We start from the raw sequence: 17,043 nt of genomic DNA on the forward strand, positions 1-17,043 counted from the left end.
ATTGATATTCACAACACTGCGACATCTGTTGCAGAATGGATGTGAAAATTGGACTTGTTTGATGGCAATGCCGCCATAGTGTCATATTTTATTGACACTTTTTCCCCGTGCTCTGGGATGTATTAACAATTTTTGTTGTTATATCGGCCTACTGATTTTAAGATCGCGGGTTCGAATCGAGCTCAAGGCCTAACAATAATTTTTTATCATTATTATTGTTATGATAAATTTTTTCTTAATTGAAAAAATTTTTAAATTAGAATAGAAGAAAGAAAAAATTTTAGACAACTGCCAAAGCTCGTTGTATAGATCCATTTCGGGAACTGCTAAATTCCTTCATCGGCAACGTTTAGGCGCCGCTGCTATAACCATTCAGCCATCACAGCGGTTTTTTGTTTGTCTTCATTAATCCTACTTCTATTCTGGTTCGTGCCAATTGATATTCACAACACTGCGACATCTGTTGCAGAATGGATGTGAAAATTGGACTTGTTTGATGGCAATGCCGCCATAGTGTCATATTTTATTGACACTTTTTCCCCGTGCTCTGGGATGTATTAACAATTTTTGTTGTTATATCGGCCTACTGATTTTAAGATCGCGGGTTCGAATCGAGCTCAAGGCCTAACAATAATTTTTTATCATTATTATTGTTATGATAAATTTTTTCTTAATTGAAAAAATTTTTAAATTAGAATAGAAGAAAGAAAAAATTTTAGACAACTGCCAAAGCTCGTTGTATAGATCCATTTCGGGAACTGCTAAATTCCTTCATCGGCAACGTTTAGGCGCCGCTGCTATAACCATTCAGCCATCACAGCGGTTTTTTGTTTGTCTTCATTAATCCTACTTCTATTCTGGTTCGTGCCAATTGATATTCACAACACTGCGACATCTGTTGCAGAATGGATGTGAAAATTGGACTTGTTTGATGGCAATGCCGCCATAGTGTCATATTTTATTGACACTTTTTCCCCGTGCTCTGGGATGTATTAACAATTTTTGTTGTTATATCGGCCTACTGATTTTAAGATCGCGGGTTCGAATCGAGCTCAAGGCCTAACAATAATTTTTTATCATTATTATTGTTATGATAAATTTTTTCTTAATTGAAAAAATTTTTAAATTAGAATAGAAGAAAGAAAAAATTTTAGACAACTGCCAAAGCTCGTTGTATAGATCCATTTCGGGAACTGCTAAATTCCTTCATCGGCAACGTTTAGGCGCCGCTGCTATAACCATTCAGCCATCACAGCGGTTTTTTGTTTGTCTTCATTAATCCTACTTCTATTCTGGTTCGTGCCAATTGATATTCACAACACTGCGACATCTGTTGCTTTTGGTTAATGTAACCCAACAAGCAAATGAAGGCAGTTTCTTTTAAGATAAAAAAAATTATGTATATATATGTAACGTATTGTATCAACTGATTTTGTAATTTTTGGTATTTGATGTCAAATTGGTGATAGTCGAGTACACGGAATCACCAAACCAGGGTGCCAAGACCGCAATAATTTCCTGATTGCTGATATATCCAGCTGCCCCAAATATCCGTTTTCCACCGAAGAGAGCTCTTTTAGGTAGGCTGTAGGATTTGGGTGTTTCATTAAAAGTAATGCTCATCTTGAGCCAGGCGAAGGGTTTGGTTTTTTTTTTGTGCTGACACAGAAGGAAAGAGAAAATTAAGATATTTTATATAACATTTTTTTTGTATGTTGTAATTTTTTGGTTGCTTTGACCGAACTCATGATGAATAAATCACTTGGAGAGAATCCGTTGAAGAAATTTTAAAATAATATATATATATGCTGTAAGATTGTCAAATCCACTTATACATATGTGTTATGCGTAGGCATTCGAGATTAAATATAAATGTCTGTTTAATTTATAATTGTAAAAAGTTAAATCTGTTAAGCATTTTTCTTGTCGTATTAAAATATCTGTTTAAAGCAGGAAAAGAAATTGGAATATGGTTTGCTGATTTAATCGGTTGGGGATGGGGATTATGGCGAAAGGGTAGGTAGTGTGGAATCGCGAGGAGCAAAGGTAAGAAAGGGGACCTGCTGAACACCGAAATAAACGAGCGGTCCGAGGTAGGGTGGGCTTCTGGTGGGATGTATGGAAACGTATGAGGATGATGATTGTAACATCCGCCTCGCATCAATGTGGCAAAAGGGTTGAGGATCCCGCTTTAAACTGAGCTAGCTGAGGGCAACCCCACATTGATCGCGCAAAGGGGCGGATGCACTTTCAAGGTGTACGTTACTATTATTAATTATGGCGCCCAATCAAAAGAAAAATGGTGTCATGTAGTATATGACACACAACCGGAAGTAGGAAATTTGGTATATACCGATATTTATAACACCTAAACTAAACCATAGGGTACAACACCTGCGCCTTAGCTTGAAATTGGCGCCCACTAATGAGCAAACATTCCGTGGATTTTTACCATCTAATCCGGGGAAAAGGATCAAAGCTCACTCTCTCAAAATAAATATTTCAAGCTAAAGGTAAAGTCACCAGATATACAATCATCCAACTAAACGGGTCTGCCTCTGTGTGCTCATCAGTCCAAATTGGTGACTTGGAAGTGGTGTTAGTTTCAGGAACCCAATCGCACCGATACGGAAGGATGGAATCACAATGGTAGATCCTACCAATAGCCCAGAGATGACATAGCCAAACCAAGAAGGTCAGGCCATTCGCATCTAAGTAAATTTTTCAATTGATTTTTTTGCCCTTTTTTTTAAATACAACACAATCTACATACTTTTTTTTGTGTTACAATCAGGAGAATTGGAAGTCCTTTTTTTTAAGTTATGAAAAAGAGCTGCGTATTCAGTTTTTAAAATGTTATGGCCACAAGCATTTAGGCATGTGAAGCTTGTGCTGCATAACGAGCCCCCTAATTACGATGTTTTCATTTTGATATCCTTTTTTTGGTAGCATATACAATTCTATACATCCTCACCGGAACGTAACTGTTGCTCCTGGGATTCCTCACAGAAACCGAGTTTTTTTTTTTGGTTTGCCTCGAGTCATCTGAACCTCCTCCCCATAAATATACAGTGAAATTAAGAAAGTAAAGAAAGTAAATTCGAAACTATTTAGTGTTGAGTCATAGATGGTGAAAAGCGGTATAGGAAAAAAATTGCGTATCTAATGAATCGTAGACCAGCCCCTTATAATTTCCGATATACAAACAGAAATAAAATCATGTTACAGCCTAACGAGCAGAACCCCAACCAGCCTAGTAGAAACGACCCTGCTTTTATCGATCTCTCGGATCGCATAGGAGGGGGTAACAATGCAGGAGCCATGGGCGGGGATACAAGACAGGAGGCAAGCTCAAATAGCACACAGATAGAAATCAACAAAAATACAGGCACATTGCCAAAGCCACCAAAAGAGTTCCAGCACGACCAACAGTGGCCCCACCGCCCAACCTGTCCTTTCCCCCACCTATCGTGTCCAACAATGGCGAACCCAATCGCTCATCTAAAAACGGCTCGCGAGATATTCGGGAAGATATGGAACCAATTTTGAGGGAGATGATGGCGGAGGTAAAACCCGCTATTGTTAAAGAAATGCGCGATATCATACCGGAGTTGGTTAGAACGGTAAGAGACACAGATGCAGGAATAGGGAGTAATGGGTCGCGTAATAAAAATAAAAGAAGGAGACATAACTCCAGTATGGAATCCTACGATTCCAGTCGTTCCAGAAATGGGTTTGCGATACAGGAGAACCCAACCAACGCTCAAACAATGAGAAGCAATAATAGGCCTACATCGTATACGGCAACACATGCCTTCACTCGCCACGACCCACGACCAATTCGCCAACAACCAATTGTGGATGCAGGTGCACCCGCGGCTATCTCTACAGAACATCGTGCAACAGTAGCACGCGAAAACAGGGAGTTCGTCAGATCAGATCTTAACATCGAGAAGTGGGGCATTAGCTTCCAAGGGAATCGTGACACCATGACGGCAGAAGATTTTATTTTTAGGTTAGAATATCTAAAAGAACAATACGGGTGTTCATGGGGCGAGGTCATACGCGACTTTCACAAACTACTGGGTGGCGAAGTGCGTGAGTACTGGCACTATATCCGGTCCCATGGTAGAAACGATTGGCCAACCCTACAACATGCACTTCGGCCTCAGTTTGCGTCGCAACAAACTGATTTCGAGGTTCTAAGGGAATTGACGGAGAGGAAGCAGAGGCCGAATGAAACGATCGACGAGTATTTTCACGTCGTTGGTACGTTGCGCTCGCGACTCCGGAATCCCATCCCGGAATATGAAATAGTACGGTTGGTAAAAGGGAACTTGCGCGAGTCCCTGGCCAAAATGGTTTACCCAATTTCCGCGTACTCACTGGACCAGTTAAGGATGGAGTGTAAGGAGGTTGAACGGGTTTTTCCGCGTCGCGAGCGTATGCCAGCGAATGTGTTTACGACACGTATACAGCGCGTCGATGAGGTTAGCCAGGCCCAATAACAAGAGTATTTCACTCCCGGTGATGAGGATCAAGTCGCCGTGGAGGAAATACATCATTCGTCAGGCAAGCAGGGTGTGGTTCAGAGAAAAGTATCGTGTTGGAACTGTGGTGAAGATGGGCACTTTTTCACCGAGTCTATGTCTCTACAGCGTCGAGTTTTTTGTTACAAATGCGGGAAGTGAGACGTGATTACCCCCAAGTGTCCGTCGTGTAATCCTTCGGGAAACATGTCACGGAGCGCGGTTGCGACGGGGGAATCGCGCGGCACCCAAACCCTGTCAAAATAGATGCGGCTACGAACACGCCCCTCGACAAGGAGTGTGCATTAACAAACGAAAAAGGAATTTCTATTTTTAAAAACACTACGACGGATAGGCAACCGAAGGCGCCTAAGGAAAGTACGCCATCCTACGAGGAACGGTACAAAAAATATATTGAAACTCGGGAAAGAATCTTCGCAGAAAGTATAGTGATGGGACGTCTGGCAGTGTCGCGAAGAGTTCAGAAGGCGGGGCAACGATTTCGTCAACGAAAAATACTCCGGCAAAAAGTAATAGCTTCGGTCAAGAAGATGAGTAGCGTTGACCCGCGGGTGTTCGCGGAGATTGAAATCTTGGGGGTACAAAAACGCGGCTTATTAGATACCGGCGGTGTAGGGAGTTCGTTGACGAAATAGCTGTGCCGATCGAGCGGTATGTGTCCTCCGGCAAAACGGCAGGCGGTCGCAGGCACAATATTCTTGGCAAGATCACGGTACCCCTAAGATTTAATAGTTTAGTACACAAAATCACATTTTTTTTATGCCCCTACCTGGAGCAAAATATTTACCTTGGCGTGGACTTTTGGCATACATTCCAGTTGGCCACGGAGGTAATAGCTGCCGATGAAATCGATCTTACCAAGATAGAAGAGGAAATGGTGTCTGAAGAAGATCGAAATGAGAGACGCGTATTACACAGCCTTACAGCTGAGCAAAAACAACGCTTAGGCGAAGTTGTCAGTGGTTTCAGGACGTTTGAGAAGCATGGGTTAGGGCGTATCAACATAGAAAAACATACCATCAAGCTGGTCGACGACGCGGTGCCAATCAAGGAGCGGCACTATCCTTTATCCCCAGCCATGCAGAAAATAGTATATGAAGAAGTAGACAAGATGCTGAAGCTGGGGGTGATAGAGGAAAGTGAAAGCCCTTGGAGTAACCGCACGACAATAGTGCGTAAACCCGGGAAAAATCTGTTTTGCTTAGATACACGGAAATTAAATGGAATCACGGTGAAGGATGTGTATCCGCTACAAAACATCGAGGGCATTCTAAGTCGCCTCGATGACACACACTTTATAAGTAGTGTCGATTTAAAGTTCGCCTTTTGGCAAATCGAACTTGATGACAGTAGTAAGGCATACACAGAATTCACCGTGCCCGGACGCCCTCTCTATCAATTTGTTACGATGCCGTTTGTGTAACGCAGCCCAAAGGGTATGCCGTTTAATGGACCGTGTCATTCCACAAAAGCTCAAATCTAACGTTTTTATATACCTAGATGACTTACTATTCATCGCACCCGATTTTGAATCACATCTGCGAATCCTACAAGAGGCCGTTATATGTCTAAGAGACGCGAATTTAACGATAGGGTTAGGCAAATCCAAATTTTGTTTTAAGGAGTTGCCCTATTTGGGTTATATAGTAGAAAGTGGGATGTTAAAGCCAGACCCCGAAAAAATTAAAGCAATCCAGAACATTCCTATTCTCAAGTCCATCAAGGAAGTCCGTAGTTTCCTTGGCACCGCCGGTTGTTATAGGCGATTCATAAAAGATTTCGCCACTATGGCAGCGCCTCTAACCGACTCTTTTAAATATCTACCGAAGCTCTGGAAGCAATCAATGATTTAAAGAAAGCTCTGACGAGTGCTCCGGTCCTTAAGCACCCGGATTTTTCGAAACGATTTTGGGTGCAGTGCGATACATCTGACTATGGTCTGGGTGCTGTACTATACCAGAAGGAAAACGATGGCGCAGAAAAGCCAATCACGTACTTTTCGCAAAAGTTTAACGAGTGCCAAAGGAAGTACAGCACGACAGAGAAGGAATGCCTCGCGGCTGTGATGGCGGTAAAGAAATTTCGTCCCTATATTGACCTGATGCCTTTTACGGTAGTGACGGACCACGCTAATTTAAAGTGGTTAATGTCTTTGAGAGACTTAAATGGGAGATTAGCTAGGTGGTAACTGCAACTACAAGCGTTTAACTTTGAAATCGAACATCGGAACGGCTCAGAAAATGTTGTGGCAGACACCCTGTCGCGTTGCATTGAGGAAATTTACGCTTCACCCATCGTAAATATGGAAACAGTGGAGTTCGAATCGAATGAATACAAAGATTTAATAAAGACGGTAGAAAACAATAAGGAACGGCTTCCTGATCTCAAGGTAGAAGACAGGATGGTATTTAAAAATTTTTTATCTAAAGATATGGAATTGGAGGAAAATGAATGGAAATTATGGGTCCCTGAAGCTTTGACTTCGACTGTTCTCGAAAAGGCACATTGTCCCGAGATAGCTGCGCATGGTGGCATGGCCAAAACGTTACACCGCCTACGGAGGTTGTATTATTGGCCGAATATGGTGGTACAGGTGCGAAATTTTGTGAGGGACTGTCAGACCTGCAAGGAAACAAAACCAGCGAATGCGGTTTTAAAACCGGGAATAGGTAATGAGGTAGTTACGATCCGCCCATTTCAGAAAATATACATCGATTTTCTGGGGAAATACCCTAGATCTAAACGTGGAAACTGTTTCATATTCATTGTGGTCGATCATTTTTCTAAATTTATATTTCTAAAAGCCATGCGCGAAGCTACAGCAAATGTGGTTAAGTTCATCACAGATGAAAATTTCCATAAGTTTTGGGGTACCGGAAGTTATCCATTCAGACAATGGAAAACAGTTTACTTCGAGTCAATTCTCTGAACTGTTAGGGGCCTATGGGGTTAAGCACCTAAAGACAGCTTTCTATGCTCCCCAATCCAATGCAGCCGAACGCACTAACCAATCCGTACTAGCAGCCATCAGGTCATACCTTGAAAACGATCATCGTGACTGGGATTTATATCTCACAGAAATAGAATGCTCCCTTCGCAACGCGGTGCACTCTGCAACAGGAGTGTCACCTTATTTTGTATTGTTTGGTTTTAACATGTTTACGAACGGATCAGATTATGCACTAGCACGGAAATTAGATAGTCTATCTGACAACGAAATGTTCATCCTCGATCATAGTGATAGACTGAGGATAATGCGTGAGAAAATAAGAGAAAATCTACGTGAAGCATATGAGACGAACGCGTCTCGCTACAACAAAAGAATACGCGAAACACGCTTCATACCCGGACAAGAAGTATATAAACGCAACTTCGTGCTTAGCGACTTCAAGCAAAACATCAATTCGAAGTTTTGCAGAAAATTTACTAAATGTCGCGTTTCAAAGGTGTTGGGGAACAACATGTATCTTCTTGAGTCTGTGGCAGGGAAAAACCTAGGTGCTTGGCACGCCAAAGATATCAAGCAATAACCTAACCGTTACCTGAGATGTTTCTTTCCGTCGATGAGGGTCAAGTCGGCGGGGAGACAGCATCCAGGGAGTATCAGTGGTGGGTCTAACAAAGAACACCTAAAGTAAAAATTCTTATATGCAAACAAATTATGGCAAAAACTTCCCGCAAGTAGTCGTATACCAATCGATTCAACATATTCCCGGCTGAGCTCTCGTGGCAGGAGACAATGTCAGGGTGGGTGGTCCCCACTTCCCCACCACGCTACCTTGGACCGCTCGTGATGCATTGGGTGGGGTGGCCGTCATGGAAAAACACCAGGTTGATGTTGTTGTCACCTCCATGGCGTCTTGTCCACCACCCAAGACAACATGGTCCATAATTGAGCTGATTGCAGCCGAGTTTACAGGCCATTCTGTTTTATAGGTCTTCAGACACATCAGCGATTCCAAGTCAAATAGCTTCGCTGCTGCATCTTTGGATGCAGTAACAAACAGAATACCATTTTTATTTACCCGCATATCGTTTTTAACAGCCGTATGATCGTTTATTGAGTTAATCTCACGACCACCCTCCCGTATATCCCAAACAGAAATTTGGTCATTTTCGAGCCCTATGATTATTGTTTCATCCAAGGATCCCCACAGCATAGATGTAATTTTAGATGCCAGCATTGGTATATCTAGCAATGGGCTTTGCTCGGCAGTGCTTTCATCTGCTGTGCGTGCATCAATCGCGGACCATTCTGGATTTTGCCCACAGCTTTATCTGTGGAGTGGGCCGCCTGTTTGCCAGAGTGGCTGAAGCCGCATGTTCGCGCCGACGACTTTGTAGGTAGGGGTGCAATTGCAACGCCATGTCCTGCATCCCGTGTTTTGTCGTCATATCGCCACCAAGACGTTCGTCATTTGGCGAGTGCCAAACATCTGGCTTTTGATCTTTTGAGTATAAAAATAGTAGATCGCCCTCACGATTGGGTTTGATTTGAGTTATGGAACGCTCATGATTTTGCAGCATTAATGCTCGCATTGTACATTACTATTTTATAGATTTTATGTGTTTGTTTTCTTTTAATGCCGGTCTGCACCATGAAATGTCAAAACAAATGACAGCAACAACTTTCTCACCACAGGTAAGGTAAAAGCTCTATGTCGGAAGGTTGCCATATGACGAAATGTAGGTACGGTGGGCTAGGGCTTAGGAAAAGGATGGATATAGGGAGACATGGTCGTTGTTGGCTGGAATGTAAAACAATAGAAACGGTGTTGCTGTTTAGCTATTGCCTATATAAAGGGGTTAGTTACCATTAAAAGAATAGAATAGCTGTGTCATAAAGGCAGGATCGCGTAAACGATTTTATTAAGTTGTATATTTATATATATGTCCCTGGCGCGAGGTCCAGTAAGGACAAAATCGTACAGTGGTTTTTTTGGTGTTGAAAATTTATGTGCGGCGGGGCAAAACGCCCATAAAGAAACCCGCGGTCGTCCGGAAAAAGTTATTTTCAAGGTGAAAGGCCTAGGATTCCGGCCGGCACGAAAATTACAGAGTTTTTGGCTAACGCGCATGATGGATGTGTAATACGCAGGGACAGCAGTTAAACAGTGGTAAGTCGCTGGATTTAATTTTTTTTGAGACATATTGTCCCTTCTTCTTTTTTTTTTGCGCCTTTTGGGGGTTCATGTACCTAAAGCTTTTATTGCGGTGACTTGTCACTAAATTTCTAATGTCTTTCTGCAAGCCCCAGGCAAACGTTTCATAATTTTCTTCCTGTAAAATTCTTTTTGGTAAATTTTTTTTTGGATAATGTTATTAGTTGCCGGGGTTACGAAATTCCCAACAAACAATTTAGTAGTGTCGACTCGATATGCCCTTGAGATCAAATTCTTTCCTCAAATCTTTAACGTTAATTCTCTACATCATCGCAAAGGCTATTCTCTATTTGGGATCGAAGGCCATTAATTTTCTTTGCTGGTATTCATTTTTGTACTTGGGGTATACTTATTTATGATATGCAGATTGTTCGAATAACAATTGTACATATTTTTTTTTGTGGCAATAAAAATGAACGAAATATAATTTTATATATATATGTATTACATATACGTGGAAGTGCGGTTAGAAAGTTGTTCAAAATTCCTCAACTTCACCTCAAATACCGCGTAAGGTGATAACTTACGTTCGAGAATAAACTTGGCTGTGTTTGTGTTTCTTCACATACTAATGAGTCAATTGCACCCCCGAAGACTACGCGAGGTGCATGAACGCCAAACGGGCGCAAAAACACCAGCCTTTTTGTACTCAGTTTAAAATATAGTTTCTATCTGTTAGTTGAACACCACCCCGTCTATAAACAAAAGCTTTTGGTCTGCGCCAGGGAAATTTTTTTCGGAAATCTACCACAATCACTTTTCACCAGCATACAGGCGTACAACAGTGCCTCTAAAACCACGTGAGGTGAAGACAGCAAAATTCTTGTAAAAAGCTTTTGGTTAATGTAACCCAACAAGCAAATGAAGGCAGTTTCTTTTAAGATAAAAAAAAAATTATATATATATATGTATACGTAATGTATCAACTGATTTTGTAATTTTTGGTATTTGATGTCAAATTGGTGATAGTCGAGTACACGGAATCACCAAACCAGGGTGCCAAGACCGCAATAATTTCCTGATTGCTGAAATATCCAGATGCCCCAAATATCCGTTTTCCACCGAAGAGAGCTCTTTTAGATAGGCTGTAGGATTTGGGTGTTTCATTAAAAGTAATGCTCATCTTGAGCCAGGCGAAGGGTTTGGTTTTTTTTGTGCTGACACAGAAGAAAAGAGAAAATTAAGATATTTTATATAACATTTTTTTTGTATGGTGTACTTTTTTTGTTGCTTTGACCGAACTCATGATGAATAAATCACTTGGAGAGAATCCGTTGAAGAAATTTTAAAATAATATATATATATGCTGTAAGATTGTCAAATCCACTTATACATATGTGTTATGCGTAGGCATTCGAGATTAAATATAAATGTCTGTTTAATTTATAATTGTAAAAAGATAAATCTGTTAAGCATTTTTCTTGTCGTATTAAAATACCTGTTTAAAGCATGAAAAGAAATTGCAATATGGTTTGCTGATTTAATCGGTTGGGGATGGGGATGATGGCGAAAGGGTAGGTAGTGTGGAATCGCGAGGAGCAAAGGTAAGAAAGGGGACCTGCTGAACACCGAACTAAACGAGCGGTCCGAGGTAGGGTGGGCTTCTGGTCGGATATATGGAAGCGTATGAGGATGATGATTGTAACATCCGCCTCGCATCAATGTGGCAAAAGGGTTGAGGATCCCGCTTTAAACTGAGCTAGCTGAGGGCAAACCCACATTGATCGCGCATAGGGGCGGATGCACTTTCAAGGTGTACGTTACAGCCTCTTCCTTAAGATGGGCTTGCCTAGTGTGTTGGTAAAAGTGGTATGTGCACTGGCATTAATGCGGGAGCTCCAGCCTGGGGAGGGTTCGAAACACTTTTACCGAACCAAGCCATCATCTGTCAGCTTGGGGCCGAACAAGAACATAAACTTTGCACACTAACGAAAAGCTACCGGAAAGCCTGAGTACCACCAATTATGCCTGGAAAACCCCATACCTAGCAGCGCGTATCTTATTTTGGCGGCTGCTCTTAACCCACCCTACCATGGCTTTAAAGCTGTTAATAAAGCCCCAAAAGGCCAACCACACTACTATGGAATTAGACCAATACAATTAAATTTACAATTTCATGTTTACAAATTTTTATTACGCTTCAGCTCATTCTCCTTATAGGTTAAAGGAATTTAAACGTATGAAAGACCTAGTGTATGTGGCAATCTAATTGTAAAACTAATTACAAAGATCTTAATTATATCCGTAACAACTAACCTTTTTTTCTTGGGTATTGATCAGAAAGAAAAAACTAACCTACCTCAACAATATGTACAATGTTGCGGAGTATCATCTCATTGTAAAACCAAGAGAATTAGAGGAATAATTTTTGTTTTGGTTTCTTAATCTTTCTACTTAAACTCCAAGTTATCGTGAGCGGAAAGGTTGTCGAACTCATAAAACTCGACGACCTTGCCGCTCACGAGAACTTGGAGTTTAAGTAAAAAGATTAAAGCGGGAGTCATTGGTGCCGTATGTCGTATCGCTGTAGTCGGATTCCTAACGTAATCAGCTGTTTATCATTCGACGGTAAACCAAAAACCAATTGGTTGGCTACGATACGGTTACGACTTTAGCGGCATCAATAATCGATTGCATTGATTCTTATAAGGTTGGTCGAATCAGCTGTTAAAAGGTCACCGATACGGTTACCGATAAAGCACCAATGTCTCCAGCTTAAGAAACCAAAACAAAAATTATTCCTCTAATTCTCTTGGTTTTACAATGAGATGATACTCCGCACGGGAGATGTGTATCCATATGTATGTACGAAAGTAAGTAAAGCACATTGATGCGATCCATGCTTGCATCCATTTGCATATATGTACGTACATACATAATTTGGTTATGTATGTAAGTACATATCAATCATATTCTCTATCGTAGCGTTTATGTATACTAAGAGGTTGGTGGATAAAATGGAATAAGTGAACTTACATGTTTTCCAGTGGTAATGGTTTGCTTACTCCAACGCTGTCCCCCGAAGCGAAGAAGGCCTTCCTTGCTTTGTACGTAGCTGCTGGTATACGTTCATATGCTTAAAGATTATGATCGATTTTATCCAACCAAATTTACATTAGCAGTCATGTGTGGTTATTTCTATGGCCAATATTGTATATATGGTTTGCGAAGGGAGCATAAAAGGGGTCAAAGAATAACCGCCGCCGACAGGAGCGCCAGCAAAAAAATGAATTTAAGAGAATGGTGAGCAATTGGAGCGAGTCTCCCAAACATTGGCAAATTCAAAGTTTTGGGTTTTGATTTCTTCGATCTTTTTCTCAAAAGAGCGATCAGGAAATTAATAAAATGGATGACGATTTACAACATTTTGTGGAACTAGGTCAGTCTTAACAGCTGATCATATGGTTTTCTTTTATGTTAATGTACATTGATTAGCTATGTTTTTAAAATGCAATAACATAGTTACAATAAAATGATCCTAAGGTGTACATTGAGTAACTAATTAGAAGTTATTACAAATTCAATTAACATTATTTAAAGTGTATGGAATGCTTCGTACACTATGGTTAAGACAGTATTTCACGCCTTTGCACATAAGACTACTTCTGGCTAAAGCGTACTTAATACCTACGCTACTCCATGGTTGTGTGATTTACTCAAACTGTGACTATCTGTGCAAGAACAAACTAAATGTTGTTTACAACAACATTGCTAGATATGTTTATGGGTTGAAAAGACTTGACCACGTATCTCAACATGCTGAAAGGTTGCTAAACATTTCTTTCGAAAATCTTTTAAAAGTCAAAGCACTGTCCTTCCTCCATAAATTGATACACACGAAGGAACCTGACTATATCGTAAGCTTATTTTTTCTGCAATCATCAAGATCGGTGCTTCTTCTTAAGCACATCAGATACCGCACGCTAACCTCTGAGCGCCAATTCAATCTATAACCAGCCAAAGGTTATCATCACTACTGCTGTCTTTTAATATTTATTAATTACTTTTCTTTAGTTTTAAGATTTACATTTACATACATAAATATTTCACTATTGTCCGTTATATTTAATTTAATTTGATTAATCTAATTTATTATTATTATAAATGTTCAATTTTTATAGCTCATGCTATTCATGACTAGCACTGTTAAATAATTTGTCAAAATTGTTGTGCTAGGAACAAATTTTCAAATAAATACATACATACATACATATTTGTATGTAATATGTAGGAACCTAGGAAAATGGTTACATTGTAATTTCTTCAAAAAAAAAGTATTTTCATTAGGATATTCTTCTTGTTCCCTTCCCTGCAGTGGTATAGTTATTTGAAGTGAAGTTAAGTATTATTAAATATTTTCTTACTCTATTTAAAAGGTTACATAAGGGTAAGAATTAAGCGAAAATAGTGATTGTAGGTATTATGGCAAATTCATTCCTTTGTGCTTAGGTATGTTTTCTATAATTATTTAGGCTAACAGGTAAATCTCAAGGTAGGTATAATTCATGTTTTCAGGAGACGAATATTCAGGAAATAAAGGTAAGTTTAGTAGTGACTATTAATTGAATATATTCATTGTGGGTTAGGACAAAGTAAGTATACGCATGTACATCTACATGCAACTGGAATCCAAATCCCTTGTTTTTATTTTTACTTTATAATGCCGGTCTTCTAACTCTGGTCTCTAGTGATTTCGGATCTGAAAGGGAAAACCGTCTTTTCCACTATCGGGTAAAACCGCGCTGGTTATAAACTTAACTTTTACATCTTTAGGGTTTACAATTATAAAAGTTAAAACGTTCTTAAAAATTCATTATCTAAATGGTTTTATATAAATTTTGCCGGATCTGTGCAGGTCGAGAGGTTATGATTCTGCCTGCTTCAGGAGTACCACCGCAGCAACACCAGCTTCACATTTATGTTTGCAGACCACTGTTCGATAGGTGCACGATAGCCAAATCACTGTAGAAATCTTTATGCCGGTAACTGGATGCGGTGCTTATGAGGCTAGGACTTTCGAAGTCAGGCGTATTATTTCGATTAGTTAAGACACATTACTACTTTATATAACCGCACTTAAAATACTTGGACTTTTTACTGGAGTTGATTGATGTGTTCGTCAAGGAAGTTCTTCAGGAAAAGAACGCTCTTAAGCCCGGATATGAGCTCGAAGCCCATATGGTGCTAATGCCAAATAGATTCTCGATACATTTTGTTATCAAAAATCATATGTTAACAGTGACAGACTGACGAAAGTTGCATTTAGACTAGTGTTAGATAGTACAGGGTGTAGCAACATCATCAAAAATTGCATCTAAGCGGAAATGTACGAAATAAAAAAAGGTATATGAAAACTATATGTATGGCTGATCTATGCATGTACCCACGGTACATATACTCCCCACCTAGAGTGTTGATGCGGTTATTATTTTGCTTTTGTCTTTTTGAATATCCTTTTGATTATAAATAGTTCGTTTTCCGGTGCTCACGCCTTGTAACTCGTATAAGCAATTGCCTGTTTGTGCAACAACTGTTGCTTTGATGAACTTTGGAGCAAACTTTGCACGGAATTTCTGAGTGGCGTCGCTCAAAACAAAATTCCTCCTATACACGCTGTCTCCTACTTGAAACTTCTCCACCGAACTTCGCAAATTGTATCTTTTAGCTGAACTTTCAAACGCTTTCTTAATGTTTTCACCAATCGGCTTTCGTGTTAATGCCAATTTGTCAGTTCTATCGAGGGTTCCTAGTTTTCGTAATAGTGCATACTCTTCACCATGAAACGACATCTGCTGGACAAAAAGGGCATAGTAGGGAGTACAACCTATTGATTGGTGAAAAGAGCTTCTTAATGCCTCTGCAATGCTTGGCAAGTGTTTGTCCCACAGAGCTTGGTCATCTTTTAAATAAGCTCTTATTCCCGCAATGATGGATCGGTTAACTCGTTCGCTTACATTTGCTTGAGGGCTGTATAAGGCAGTGTAAACGTGTTTGATGCCCCGCTCGGCTATTAAGTTGTTGAACTGGGACGATTTAAATTGTTTCCCGTTGTCACTAAAAACAATTTCGACTGTTCCGAAAATAGCAACAACGTTTTCTCGAAGAAAATCGCATATACCGACAGCGTTAAAATTCTTTACTGCTTTGAAAAGAGGAAATTTAGTACAGTGATCCAAAACAATAAAAATTCCTATATTACCTTGCTTTGAAAGAGGGTATGGACGAGGAAATCGACGTAGAGTTTCTGGAAAGGGCGCTGAACGGTGTATTGTGCGGAAATAGGGGATCGGAGCGTAGCGTTGGTTGGTTTAGTTGATTGGCAGATTTCATAACTTCAGGTGTAGTCCTTGACGTCAACCGACACGTTTGGCCAATATAAGTTCATACGTAGCCGTTCTAAGGTTTTGGCAATTCCTCCGTGGAATTTTTTAGGCTGGCAATGGGCGTTCTGTATAACGTGTTGAACCAAGGTTTTCGGGATCCATAGCTTCCAATTGTACACCTCTCGCTCAGGATTACCGTTTGGATGTTCTGTCCTCTTATAGACATGATCATCAACTACTTGCAAATCTGGTAATCGGCTTTGATCATTTTTAACGTGCATTATTAATTTCTTACATTCTTCGGACTTAAACTCGGACGATTCTACATCAATTAACGGACGGACCTCTAATTCATCGATTTCTTCAAAGTTTTGCGGGACAAGGTATCGGGTACAACGTTTAACGAACCCTTTCTGTGCTCTATTTTGAACCTATAGCCTTAAAGTTTCAGTGACCATCGCGCTAGTCGTGTGGCTAGGTCGCTGTGGCGCATCAGCCACTGAAGACTGGCATGATCAGTCACAATAGTAAAATCCTGCCCTTCAACATACGCTCTAAATTTTTTTAAATTAAGCATGGCTGCAAGGCATTCTAGCTCCGTCACGCTATAATTGTTCTGAGCCTTGTTCAGTTTTTGTGAAAAATATGCAATTGTGACCTCTATACCGTCTTCATTCTTCTGAGCCAAAACCGCACCAACACCGAGTTTAGATGCATCACATTGGATTATAAATGGCTTTTCATAGTTAGGACTAGCTAGGACAGGGGCGGAACATTAAACTTGCTTTAAAGTATCAAACGACTTTTGTGCTTCATCATTCCAAGTAAAATTTTTGTTTTTGCTTAATAAATTTGTCAGTGGTTTTGTAATGGACGCAAAGTTATTTACGAACCGACGGTACCAACCGGCCATTCCAAGGAAACGCCGGACTTGTTTAACAGTAGTTGGTACGGGATAATTCGTAACTGCCGAACTCTTCTCAGGGTTTGAACGTAGCGTGCCATTAC

The 17,043-nt window shown here is 40.3% G+C and overlaps 1 protein-coding gene and 1 pseudogene across 3 annotated transcripts in view; one reads left to right on the plus strand and one right to left on the minus strand.

Annotated features, from left to right (window-relative positions):
- The window catches only part of l(3)80Fg (dnaJ homolog subfamily C member 16 l(3)80Fg), a 2,137,133-nt gene that overhangs the window by 599,146 nt on the left and 1,520,944 nt on the right, over positions 1 to 17,043 (plus strand). The gene's annotated exons all lie outside the window — the stretch shown is intronic.
- Positions 8,252 to 9,089, minus strand: LOC137238685 (eukaryotic translation initiation factor 3 subunit I-like; annotated as a pseudogene).

The sequence above is a fragment of the Eurosta solidaginis genome, chromosome 1, assembly GCF_040869045.1.
Source record: "Eurosta solidaginis isolate ZX-2024a chromosome 1, ASM4086904v1, whole genome shotgun sequence".
NCBI classification, from domain to species: domain Eukaryota; kingdom Metazoa; phylum Arthropoda; class Insecta; order Diptera; family Tephritidae; genus Eurosta; species Eurosta solidaginis.